Consider the following 12,892-nt stretch of genomic DNA (forward strand, 5'->3'; position numbering starts at 1 on the left):
ACATTCCGGCTAGATAAAAAGGACAGTTTATTATTTTCAGATGGATTTAATTTGAAATTAGTCTTATTTCGTAGGAAGTTGTTTTTTGCAGTACGACAATCTGCATTAAACCATGCACATTTCCTTTGGGTAGATTTATCAGTTGCGGAGAAAGTTTTGCCAAAACAGCGAAAAGAAATACTATGTATAGCATTTGACATATCATTTATACATGTATTAATATTATTTTCGCCAGTGTCAAGTTTTAAAATAATATCATCAAAAATATGCTTATCAGAATTCAATATATCGTGAAAAGTAGTCAAGTCAGATGAATTCCATATTATCTTGTCAACTTTAGAAGATCGGCAACTATGAACAATATTACTGTCATAATTCATAGTAAAAAAATTATCGGACAATGATCCGAAAACTCAGTTAAATCATGTATATACATTTCAGGTAAAGAATTAAAATTACTGTAATTTGTAATGACATAATCTACAGTGCTAGCAACAGGCTTATTTCTGTGTATAGCGTGGTATGTACATTTCCCTTCTTCCAGGCGACCATTCGCAATATGAACATTATTCTCCTTACAGAGTGTCAGTAATCTATTACCAAAACCATTTGTATGTTTATCGTAGTTACGCCGTGCAGATATATCACCCACGTGCTCCTCGGAAAATGGCAAGTTTACGTAACGATCTAAGTTTAATTGTTCCACATAATCCGCTTTTTCACCTGTTCTCGAATTCAGATCACCCGTTAAATAAACATCACCTTTATCACTGTATTTTCTTATATCATTACTTATACTCTGGAAAAAATCAAATTCAAAAAGCTCAGAATTCACATTTTTATACAAATTGGAATCTTCCGGCGGAATATAACTTGTACAAATGAAAATATCATTTCTGAAATTAAAATAATCTTTTTTCAGTTTAAACCATACTATGCCCTTTAAATTTACATTAACTAGTTCCAGCTTATTCAATATATAATTCTTAAAATAAACAACGACCCCGCCGCTATTCCGCCTAGCTTTACGATAAAGTAAAAGTGTACAGTGTCCAGAGACTTTAGTGCAAAAATATTTTGTTCACCTATGGGATGTTTGCACACTAATTTATGCGCTATCCTTTAATTTAGACTATTGTTTGTTTTCGGATTTTGTGGTTGACACTCAGACGGAACTAGCTTACTTGCATACCAGATGGGGATTTCCGATATTTTTACCGGTGCTGGAAAAATACAAAATGACTCTCGTGCTTTAAATGATATATTTCGAACTACATATATGTAGAAGTTTATATATTTATTTTTATTTTATTTAAAAAAAAACAAAAAAAACGGAATAAAAATCCAATACCTTGACAGTTCCTCTTTGTTCCTGATAGTATATTTCTCGATTCAAAACACGTTATGTTATCAAAAATTCATAACGTTACGCTGCAACTGATCAAACAAAACTGGAACTAAATATTGTTATTTGTCTTTGAAACGTCGCTTTCCCGCGCTTTGTTTACGCTGCTATAAGAAATAGTTCTAGAATGCCATTCGATTGATTTTATTTTTATTATTTTTTTTATATTGGTATGCAAGAAAAAGATTCTGTCACTGGTTATAAGTGCAGATGGGAATATCCGGCTCTCGGGTAACTGTTTAGGCGGTAACGAGGCTCCAGCCGAGTTACCGCCTAAACAGTTACCCTCGGGACCGGAAATTCCCATCTGCACCTACAACCAGTGAAAGAATCTTATATTACTGTACATTTTCCAGAAATGACTTTCAACATTTGTGTAAATGTATTCTGTTGAGCTATTAACGGTGGCGTGTTTACAAACAATTGTTGCTTTTTTTTAATGCGTCAGTCTTTAATTACCGGGACTAAAATTTGATTTGGGATTCCGTGGTGGACGATGAAGGAAGTAGGAATAAAGCAAAGTAATATTTTATAGTTACTTCGTCAGTTAAAAATATTCTGTTTAACTATTTACTGTGGGTGTAAGCAAACAATTGCATTTTCATATGTTATACACTGTAATTTGGACAAAAGTTTTGTTTTTCTTTATTTCGGAATCCGTGGTTGACATACTAGTATTTTGAAAATCTGGAGAGTAAAGTAAAAGTGTACAATGTCCAGAGATAAGCTTTAACATTTGTGTAAAAATATTTTGTTCACCTATGGGATGTTTGAACACTATTGTTTTTTTGTTTTGTTTTTTTTGTTGTTGTTATTGTTGTTTTCAGGTGTCATTCTTTAATTTAGAATAGTATTTGTTTCGGAATCCGTGGTTGACTCTGACGGAAATGGCTTTACAGTAAAGCCCCAAATTTTATACTTCCAAAAATTTAGCAATACGTGATTAATGTTGACGAAATTAGCCATAAAATGTTACATGTCCATGGATAAGTCAAAAATATTCTATTCTTTGTTGATTACGAACAACTTAATCATAATTTGGGCTGGGCTTAAATTGAATTCGGAATAAGTAGTTGTAGCAGTGTGAATGATGTTTCAACGAATTTTCACAGTTTTTTACCATCTTCCGAAATGGCTTTTAAACGCAAACGGACCTATCTAATATAGTAATCGCGATACTTGTAAAAAGGAAAGAGATGCATTTTAAAATTGAGTAATACAAGCAAATCAGAATCTGTGGTTGACTGTGACTGTTGTAACGATATTTTAAGCAAATATTGAAACTTTTCAAACAATTTGTTAGTGTGCAAAGTGCTTATTTTATCCTATTATGTTTACAATCTTTGGAAAGCAGAACCCGTCCTAACGTTAAACGATATCACAACGAAGTTGAAAATCCGTTTCCATAAAAGTGTTTTGCAGATTAAGGTTATTACATAATTACAGCGGCCTACCAAGAAAACAAACGCACAATGCCGTGGTAGTTATTATCACAAAAAGATTTAAAGTCGCCGTAAACTAATTCATTGTTTTATAAAACTAATGTGTAAAGACTTTTATTAACACATCATACCACTTACGATATATAGTTACATAATATAATTTTGGATAGTATCAAATCATATCTAAACAATAAACAATTACTTTTCGAATACAATAGAATACAGAAATAAACAATAGAACATTTTATATTCAAAACTACAGACCATATCTGGTACAGTAAGGCGTAAAAAATGTTTGTTTCCATTTTCCCAACCAACCATAAATTTTTGGCCTGACACTAAATGTTTTTATGGCCTAGGAGATATTTTTTCAACATTTTTTTTTTTAATTTGCAAAACTGCACTTTCTGTTATTTAAACATGGTCAGTGATGCTAGAAATCAACTTACTGTTGCTCTCAAATGATAACTCCCTTATTTTCATTAATATTTTGACACAAAAAAATCCGAAAAGTCTCCATTAATAAATTTAAGAAAAATAATTCGACCTACCTACCCTTTTTTGAGCATGTTACTAGAAACAAAGAATTTTAGGCCTAATTAAAGAAAAATATAGCTCTTCGGCCTAATCATACCTAGAGTACAAGTCAACGTAAAATTAGACATATATAAAACACAATCTTATTTTTTATTATAAACATACAATAAATATATATCTAAGTTATAATTTAAGAAAAACAATACATATTTGCAAATACAATGTCATTATTATCATATCATTTGCATACTTCTACAAGTGGCATTATATCATTTCAGAAACCGCATAATATATTTTGTTCGTGATGTGTCGTATAATAAAGCGTAAAAGGCGGGGCAAATACAGTAGGCGGGATAAGAACGCGTGGTTGACGTAAGTGCAAGATTTCGTGGTTGACAAAAAGCGATAACCCAAAAAACTTGCTTGACCTTCCTGGTGAAGTTCCGTTCTAGATTACAAAACCATTGTGATTGGCTCTTGTGAAAATGTATGTCAATCGTCATTTTACTACACGTGTTCGCTACTATGTGAAAATGCAGCATAAATGTGCAAAATGAATAAAATAAACAGAACAGATGTAGACCAATGTATGATTTCAAATTAAAAATCATATACAAGTTAAAGCATACCAAAAGTTCCTTCTAGGGCACATCTATATAAATATAAAATGACCATCTTGTAAAATTTTGGTTGCAATGTCTGTTTTATACTGCCAAAAATATCAGGTAAGTATTTACGCTAGTTTAGTAGTTATTTAACATAAATTGTTAAATCCAACAACAAATTAAATCTGTTCCCTCTTTCAGTAGAATAAATACGGCAATAAGGCATTGACCTGGTCAATCTATTATGATTCGATGTGTGAATTATGAGCACATTTTCAGATTACTAGGTCACACTCAATGCGGTCATCCCTATTATTAGTAACAAACGCAGGTGGCAGAGAGATAGCACTAGAGGGCATCTTCTAATCTCTGGCCTGGCCTGGCCTGGCCCAATTTTCGATTGGGCCGGGCCAGGCCAGGCCAGGTCAGGCCAGATTTTATTGTACATAGAGAAATGAATGGCATGAAATCTAAATATACAATTACAATAGCAGGCAGTATTAACCTGCATTGTTTACTTGCTGCATGTCAAACAAAATGAGAAACCAGTCCTCTGGAGAATCATTAATTAGCCATCATTCATCTTATTTGAAATACAGATTTGCACAGAAGAAAATGGTGTAACTAAATGATAACTACAATTTTTTTCTGTGATCAAATTATTTAAAGTCAACTTTAACACTTGGTTTTAAAACTAATGGCTAATTTCATTGATAAGTTTACCTGCTGCAATATAACTGAATATTTGCATGCATCTCTTTTGGGAATTGTAATTACAGGTTGTGTCCCTTCTATCCTTAGCTGACCTTTTAACTGTTCAGTTGAACTTTTAATGTGTTTGGTTTAGTTAAGCTGATGTTCAATTTATGGAAGAGTAATAAAATAATATTCATTGTGGGACCTCTAACTCATTGTCAGGGTACTGGCACTTTAGATTATTGATATCTGTCTTGCACAAAAAAATAATGGTGCATTGTGTTTATGTTATTTCTAAGTGATATATTTCATGCTAAAAGATGCTCTTGAGCCTGTTTCACAAAACTTTGAAGGATTTTTTTTCCACATACTTAGATCAATATAAAAACAATCTTGCAAAAATATTCAGTATATGTATAACCTAAACTACAAAATTTATATATCGCTTCCCCGCACCATACTATCCCAGGTTCTAGAACGGAGGTAGCATTATTTTAGAAATTGAAAGTTGTTGTCCGTTGGTATTGACAGGTGCCACTCTTTATTTTACACCATATTTGTAACCTGAAAATATCTAAATTGACCAAAATAACATGCAAAGTTTACCAATGACACAGTGGCGTAGTGATAAGTTCTGCGACTTTCACACATGTTACCATGGGTTCGATTTCAATTCAGATTGTTTTCAGTAATCAATATAACGTCATTTTATTGATAGCCTACTGGCTTTATTCTTACAACATTTTATGGTAATAACTTGTATGTAGAAGAATGTCAAATACTTGTGATTTTCTTTCAATAAATGAACAATAAATCACGATAAGTGACAATTTTCCTGCATTCTAAGTTTACAGAGGAAATTAAAAAAAAAATGATAATGAAAATGGTCAAACAGGTCACGGTTTCGAATTTATAGTCCCGAGATTGGTAGCTGAACGTTTTGTCAGCACAACTTTATCTGTATGTACGACCTGGCAGTAAAGAAATGTTTATATTTTATTTGGTTTTCAATATTTATATTTTTATTTATGTTTGGGCACCGATTTTTTACGGAAGCATATGGAATATTCTTGAGTGCTAGTTCAATAATTTCGGACAATACTAAATAATCCTCAATAGATAAAATAATAAACTTAGTTTAATAGCTTATTCAATTGGGGGAAAACCAAGCCATCAGTCAAGAGTCAGTTGAGGTGGAGATCCCCTGATAATAGTCATAACAATTAATCAGGCATCACCTTTAAATTAGACATAATAGTTATGTTAGCTACAGGCTTATTCCCAGGTGTATAATTTTACAGAGTAGGAGTTCAAAATGTATTTATATAATGTCTGAAATATCCAAACTTATTCCAAAAGTCAGATTTTAAAGATGCTATAAAAGGCATGTTCTAATCTCTGGCCTGGCCCGATGAGCCCAATTTCCGACTGAGCCGGGCCAGGCCAGGCCAGGCCAGGCCATAGATTTCAATTTCGTGAAAGTGATTTCTATAGCAACTTTAAAATCTGACTTTTGGAATAAGTTTGGATATTTCAGACATTGTATAAATACATTTTGAACTCCCACTCTGTAAAATTATACACCTGGGAATAAGCCTGTAGCTAACAAAACTATTATGTCTAATCTAAAGGTGATGCCTGATTAATTGTTATGACTATTATCAGGGGATCTCCACCTCAATTGACCCTTGACTGGTGGTTTGGTTTTCCCCAAATTGAATAACCTAACTAATTTTATTATTTTGTCTATTGAGGATTATTTAGTACTGTCCGAAATTATTGAACTAGCACTCAAGCATATATTTTGTATGCTTCTGTAAAAAAAATTGTGCCCAAACATAAATAAAAATATAAATATTGAAAATCAAATAAAATATAAACATTTCTTTACTGCCAGGTCGTACATGCAGATAAAGTTGTGCTGATAAACGTTCAGCTACCAATCTCGGGACTGTAAGTTCGAAACACCTGTTTGATCATTTTCATTATCATTTTTTTTAAATTTCCTCTGTATACTTAGAATGCAGGAAAATTACCACTTATCATGATTTATTGTTCATTTATTGAAAGAAATACACAAGTATTTGACATTATTCTACATACAAGTTATTACCATAAAATGTTGTAAGAATAAAACGAGTATCAATAAAATGACATTATATTGATTTAATGAAAACAATCTGAATTGAAATCGAACCCACGGTAATATGTGTGAAAGTCGGAGAACTTATCACTACGCCACTGTGCCATTGGTAATTTTGGTCAATTTCGGTTACAAAAATGATGTAAAATAAAGAGTGGCACCTGTCAATACTAACGGACAACAACTTTCAATTTCTAAAATAATGCTACCTCCGTTCTAGAACCTGGGATAGTATGGTGCGGGGAAGCGATATATAAATTTTGTAGTTTAGGTTATACACATACTGAATATTTTTGTAAGATTGTTTTTATATTGATCTAAGTATGTGGAAAAAAATCATACAAAGTCTTGCGAAACAGGCTCAAGAGCATCTTTTAGCATGAAATATATCACTTAGAAATAACATAAACACAATGCACCATTATTTTTTTGTGCAAGAAAAATATCAATAATCTAAAATGCCAACACCCTGACAATGAGTTAGAGGTCCCACAATTAGTGAATATTATTTTCATTACTTTTCCATAGATTGAACATCAGCTTAACTAAACCAAACACATCAAAAGTTCAACTGAACAGTTAAAAGGTCAGCTAAGGATAGTAGGGACACAGCCTGTAATTACAATTCCCATAGAGATGTGTTCTCAGTGCATGTAAATATTCAGTTATATTGCAGCAGGTAAACTTATCAATGAAATTAGCCATTAGTTCTAAAACCAAGTGTTAAAGTTGACTTTAAATAATCTAATTACAGAAAAATGGGTAGTTATCATTTAGTTACACCATTTTCTTCAGTGCAAATCTGTATTTCAAATAAGATGAATGACGACTAATTAATGATTCTCCAGAGGACTGGTTGACATGCAGCAAGTAAACAATGCAGGTTAATACTGCCTGCTATTGTAATTGTATATTTAGATTTTATGCCATTCATTTGTCTATGTATAATAAAATCTGGCCTGGCCTGGCCTGGCCTGGCCCGGCCCAGTACAAAATAGAGCTCATCGGGCCAGGCCAGGCCAGGCCAGGCCGGGCCAGGCCAGGCCAGAGATTAGAACATGCCGCTATAAAAATCACTTTCACCTTTTACGAAATTGAAATCTATGGCCTGGCCTGGCCTGGCCCGGCTCAGTCGAAAATTGGGCTCATCGGGCCAGGCCAGGCCAGGCCAGAGATTAGAACATGCCTCTAGAATCTAGTACTATCCGACCAGGGATACCTGACAGTGACGTCATATTGTGTTTACTTTCCAATGTTTACCTTACTAAAAGTAAATTGTACTGAATTATCATTATGTTTATTTACATATAGCATGCATGGTTACGTAGCCCAGAGGATAACGGCGCTGTCGTAGTAACCGAAAGATTCCGAGTTCGAATCCGGTCGGCGGAACTTTTTTCCTGCACGGTATTTTCTTATTCAACTATATAGTTATCTTGATTTTCTAGTGCTTCACGAATCATGCGTACAGAATTCGTAATTTCACTCCACATAGAATGTCTAAAATGTCTATGAGCACGTTTTTAACTGTAACGAGCCTTTGGGGAATAACGAGAAAGCAATATCTATTCTAAAACACAATGGACTGACGGTGAGAAAGGCATATGTTGCATTAACATTTGGTATACTTCATAATAAAATAAATGATTGATAAAAAAAAACTAAGAAGAAAAACATATAAAAACAACATTTTTCCAAATCAAGGAAAGCAAATGTAACTGGTCTTTCAAACAATATGTTTTTTGCTATAAAAATACATAAGAACCTCGCCTATCACTGGTTTCGAACTTACATCGCCTGTGTGACAAGTAGCCAACACACCCACTTGGCCATACCTTACTTAGAGTTTTTCCTATCATAAGGACATATTTCTATCTATTATAAGTATAAATCCGTTTGGGGATATAGTAGTCGCAACTTGACCGCGATGGTTGACCTTAGGTTGATTATTCATATCGATTATTTCATTGTAGAAATAAAGGGTGATTAGGGTAGCCATGTATATTTATATGTAATTAGTTTGTTTACAGAGCATTATCAAAGTATGTATACTTACATTTGATCAATTAAAACTTTCCAATACACTAATTTATAATTTCACAAATTTATATTTCCACTTTCTCATGCAGCTCGTGTTTTACGTACACTCCTTTTCAATAATAGGTTGTGCCTCATTATGTATTATAATACAAAGGTCAACCATCGGGGTCAAGTTGCGTCTACTTTATATACCGTGGGTATTTATAGTTTGTTGACAAAATGACGTCACTGTCAAAAATTGTCGGTGGATTAGTACATGGTTTTACAGTCAGCTAACAAATGTTTTCTTCATCTACATATTATGATAATAATCCAATAAATTAATGGATGACAGCACATTCAAGTGACAGATGGCATGGGCATACTACAAAACATGGAGTGGAGTCATGGAGTGGAGTCGTGGAGTGGAGTCAAAATTGGAGTGGAGTCATGGAGTGGAGTCAAAACTGGAGCGGAGTCATGGAGTGGAGTCAAATTTGGAGTGGAGTGAGTCAAAATTGGAGTGGAGTCATGGAGTGGAGTTAAAAATCTATTTTATTTATTGATATTTTTATAACTATTCAACATAATAATGCTTTTGTCTTACATTGATTGTAGGTACACGGAACAGAGGGCTTGGTCAAATTGTTAATTGTCAGTATATTTTCTCTCACTGTTTTTGAAAAGATTTTAAAGCATCACATAGATATGAAATATAATTTTATTTATTTGAAAACAGTTGTAAACAAATCAAAAGGCGGTCAACCCATGGGAACATATTCAAATAGACCACAGTATAAAATACTGGTAAAAAGTAATAACCAAGTTTCCAAAACTAAGTTCTAAGTGAATAACTGTAGGAGTATGTTCTAATTACTACTTGATGTATTCTCTGATGGGTTGGGTATAATAATAGGCAATATTTTTCATAACCTTTATCAGTGAACAAATATAACACTCCTCATCAGTGTTTTTTTTTATTGAAGTTTGTTGTTTTTGTTGTTTTACTTAACAAATTTTTCACTTGGCCTTAGATCATTTTCAAAATTTGTCGACAGATTTATTATGAGAACCTTTCAGTCCCATTCTATATCTTATTAGATGAATTATTTCAGCAACATTTAATTTAAAATAAACAAGAGGAATTTATGCAAGTCAGATAAAATTTAGATATTTAAACTTGTTACATAAATAATTTAATATTTGTGATTATGCATGTATGTATTGAAATTGTTTATGTCCACTGACATTGCAATATTGACTACCGTATAGCTCGGGTAAATAAAAAAATAAGTAGCATGCATATTGGTGTGTTAAATTCATTAATTCTATTGATGACAAAATTTTTATTGCATCCATCCGCGACCTGCAGCCCAAAACCTGCAATTTAGTGTACATGTATATATTTTGCGGGCTGCAGGTTGCTACAATGAAACATTTTTCCATTATAGCAACCCGCAATTTGGTGTTTTACTGTATTAATTGGTTGCATATTTTTACTCGAAAAATGAGGAGTTGAGTACAATAAGCCAAAATAAGTGATGTTGATCGTTGAAAAAAAATCTTGTATTTTAAGTTTATACTAATTTATTTATTCTCGATTGCGAAACAAGTTCTTACAACTTAAGATTAATCGCTCTCGAGACTCTTTCCAGATGGAATTAACCTCGAGTAAGATGTTTTAGTTGTCTTGTAAAATGAAAAATGCAATAAGTATTTAAAAACAAACTCAAACTCATTTCAAATTGCTGTATCTCATACAAAAATGATAGAATTTTGAGATTTCACAAGTTATTCTATTATTCTGAGACCTGAATGCCCAGGTCAAACCTAAGTTATGGTTATTTTTTTGATATGCTCCAGTATACCAGCGTGTACGCCTCATTCAAATAATTATTTTTATAATTTGGCTTTAACGATTTTTTTATTCCGATGTTACTTTGTTCCCAAAAAATTGCTTTACAATGTGCTGAAAACCGCATTGAAAAATAACCACCGGTTAAGGAACTACACATGGAGTAGCATTATTTATTGAACGACCCTTGTATTTCTGAGTGTCAAAAAGTTAGCGATGAAATCCATGTGTTTAGCGTGCGCAAATTTTAGCAAATTTTTGATTTCCTGACTTATGTAATTAAAATAGTACATTGTTATGGTACATTACAATTTTAAATACAAATATTAGCGAATTTTTACAATTTGCCAAAATTTCCACCTTGCTAACATTACCACTTCTACGGTATGTTTCTGTGCATCTAAAACTCTGTCTATTACTTGGATTTTTCATTAATTTTCACCATTGTGTGTTTATCACAGGTAACTAACTACCTTCTGGAAATATATTGGGCAAATAATTTAGTTAATTTATCCCCCCGCCAAAGGCGAAGGGGATATTAGAAATGCTCTCCGTCCGTGCGTCCGTCCGTTCGTGCGTCCGCAACGATCTTTGTCCGGAGCATAACTCCAAAAGTACTGGAGGGATTTTCTTCAAACTTCATACACTGATAGAGCACATTGTGAGGAAGTGCAGTGTGCAAGAAAAATAACTCTACCTTGCCTCTTTTTTGAGTTATTCCCCTTTATCATATTTTCTTTAAAAAAATTGTCCGGAGCATAACTCCAAAAGTCCTGGAGGGATTTTCTTCAAACTTCATACACTTATAGAACACATTAGGAGGAGGTGCAATATACAAGAACAATAACTCTACCTTGCCTATTTTTTTAGTTATTCCCCTTTATCATAATTTCTTAAAAAATTTGTCCGGAGCATTTCTTCTTCATGCATAGAGGGATTTTGATATAACTTGGCACAAATGTTCACCACCACAAGACGGAGTGTCGTACACAGATCCAGGTCACTAGGTCTAAGGTCAAGGTCACACTTAGAGGCCAAAGGTCAGATACAAGAATGACTTCGTCCGAAGCATTTCTTCTTCATGCATGGAGGGATTTTGATGTAACTTGGCTCACTTATACACCATCATGAGACGAAGTGTCATGCGCAGTTCCCTTCTTTAGAATTACTTCCCTTTGTTGTTACTTTAAATAGCTTTTATTGTAACTTTTTCATTACTAGTCGTAGGGAAATATCAAGATCATTTTTCTGTAGTACAACATGCATGCTAAATCCAATTTTACGGTGTATTTTGACCAATCTCTACCTGATAAAGAGTTTTGTGTGGACTTGCAATTTTTTTAAATTTTTTTTTAAGATTTACTTCCCTTAGTTGTTACTATAAATAACTTATATTGTAACATTTTTATAATTGACCGTAGGGAAAAAACAAGACCACTTTTCTGTGGTACAACATAGATGTTACTCTCCAATTTTAGGTGTATTTTATAATATATAAGGTATCTTTACCTGGTAAGGAGTTTTTTGCGGACTTAAAAAAAAACAAAAGACTTACAATGATTACTAAACAACCACAAAATTAACATTCCGTTTGCAAATACAGCTGCTAGAGTAAAGAAATTTGCTGCGACGGGCATATATTGTGACATTCTGGCACTCTTGTTCCCTGTTAGCTTTCCATTCCTTCTTTTTACAGTAGCCAGATAGAAAAACATCATAGCTATACTGTTAATGAAAATTAATAAAATTTAGCAGTAAACCACCTCACTACTGACTTATCCTTTCTTCCACATCTTTAATACCCCTGATGCGGACCACAACCAAACGGTTGTTCAAAGCTTTCCCCAAAATCAATACTTTCAGACACTAACTTGCCAGGAACTTTAGCCTTCAATTATAATATGCCCGGCGGGGGATTAGCCATGTCTAACATGGCTCTTGTTTATTCCTATTTCATCTATATACATACATATCAAAATAAAATACATGTAATCTTAAAATCTCAGCCAAGTTTGATTCTGGGCTACACCTGTATACTGTAAGTCAAGAGTTGTCGGCCCTTCTGGTTAACACAATTTGTTACATATCACCTTAATAGATCTAGTACATTACATGTATCTTGATTTCTTTAGGAATCCTAATCATATTTATATACAATATGAAATGATCTTAAAATCTAGACCAGGAGTG

The sequence above is a fragment of the Mercenaria mercenaria genome, chromosome 15, assembly GCF_021730395.1.
Source record: "Mercenaria mercenaria strain notata chromosome 15, MADL_Memer_1, whole genome shotgun sequence".
NCBI classification, from domain to species: Eukaryota; Metazoa; Mollusca; class Bivalvia; order Venerida; family Veneridae; genus Mercenaria; species Mercenaria mercenaria.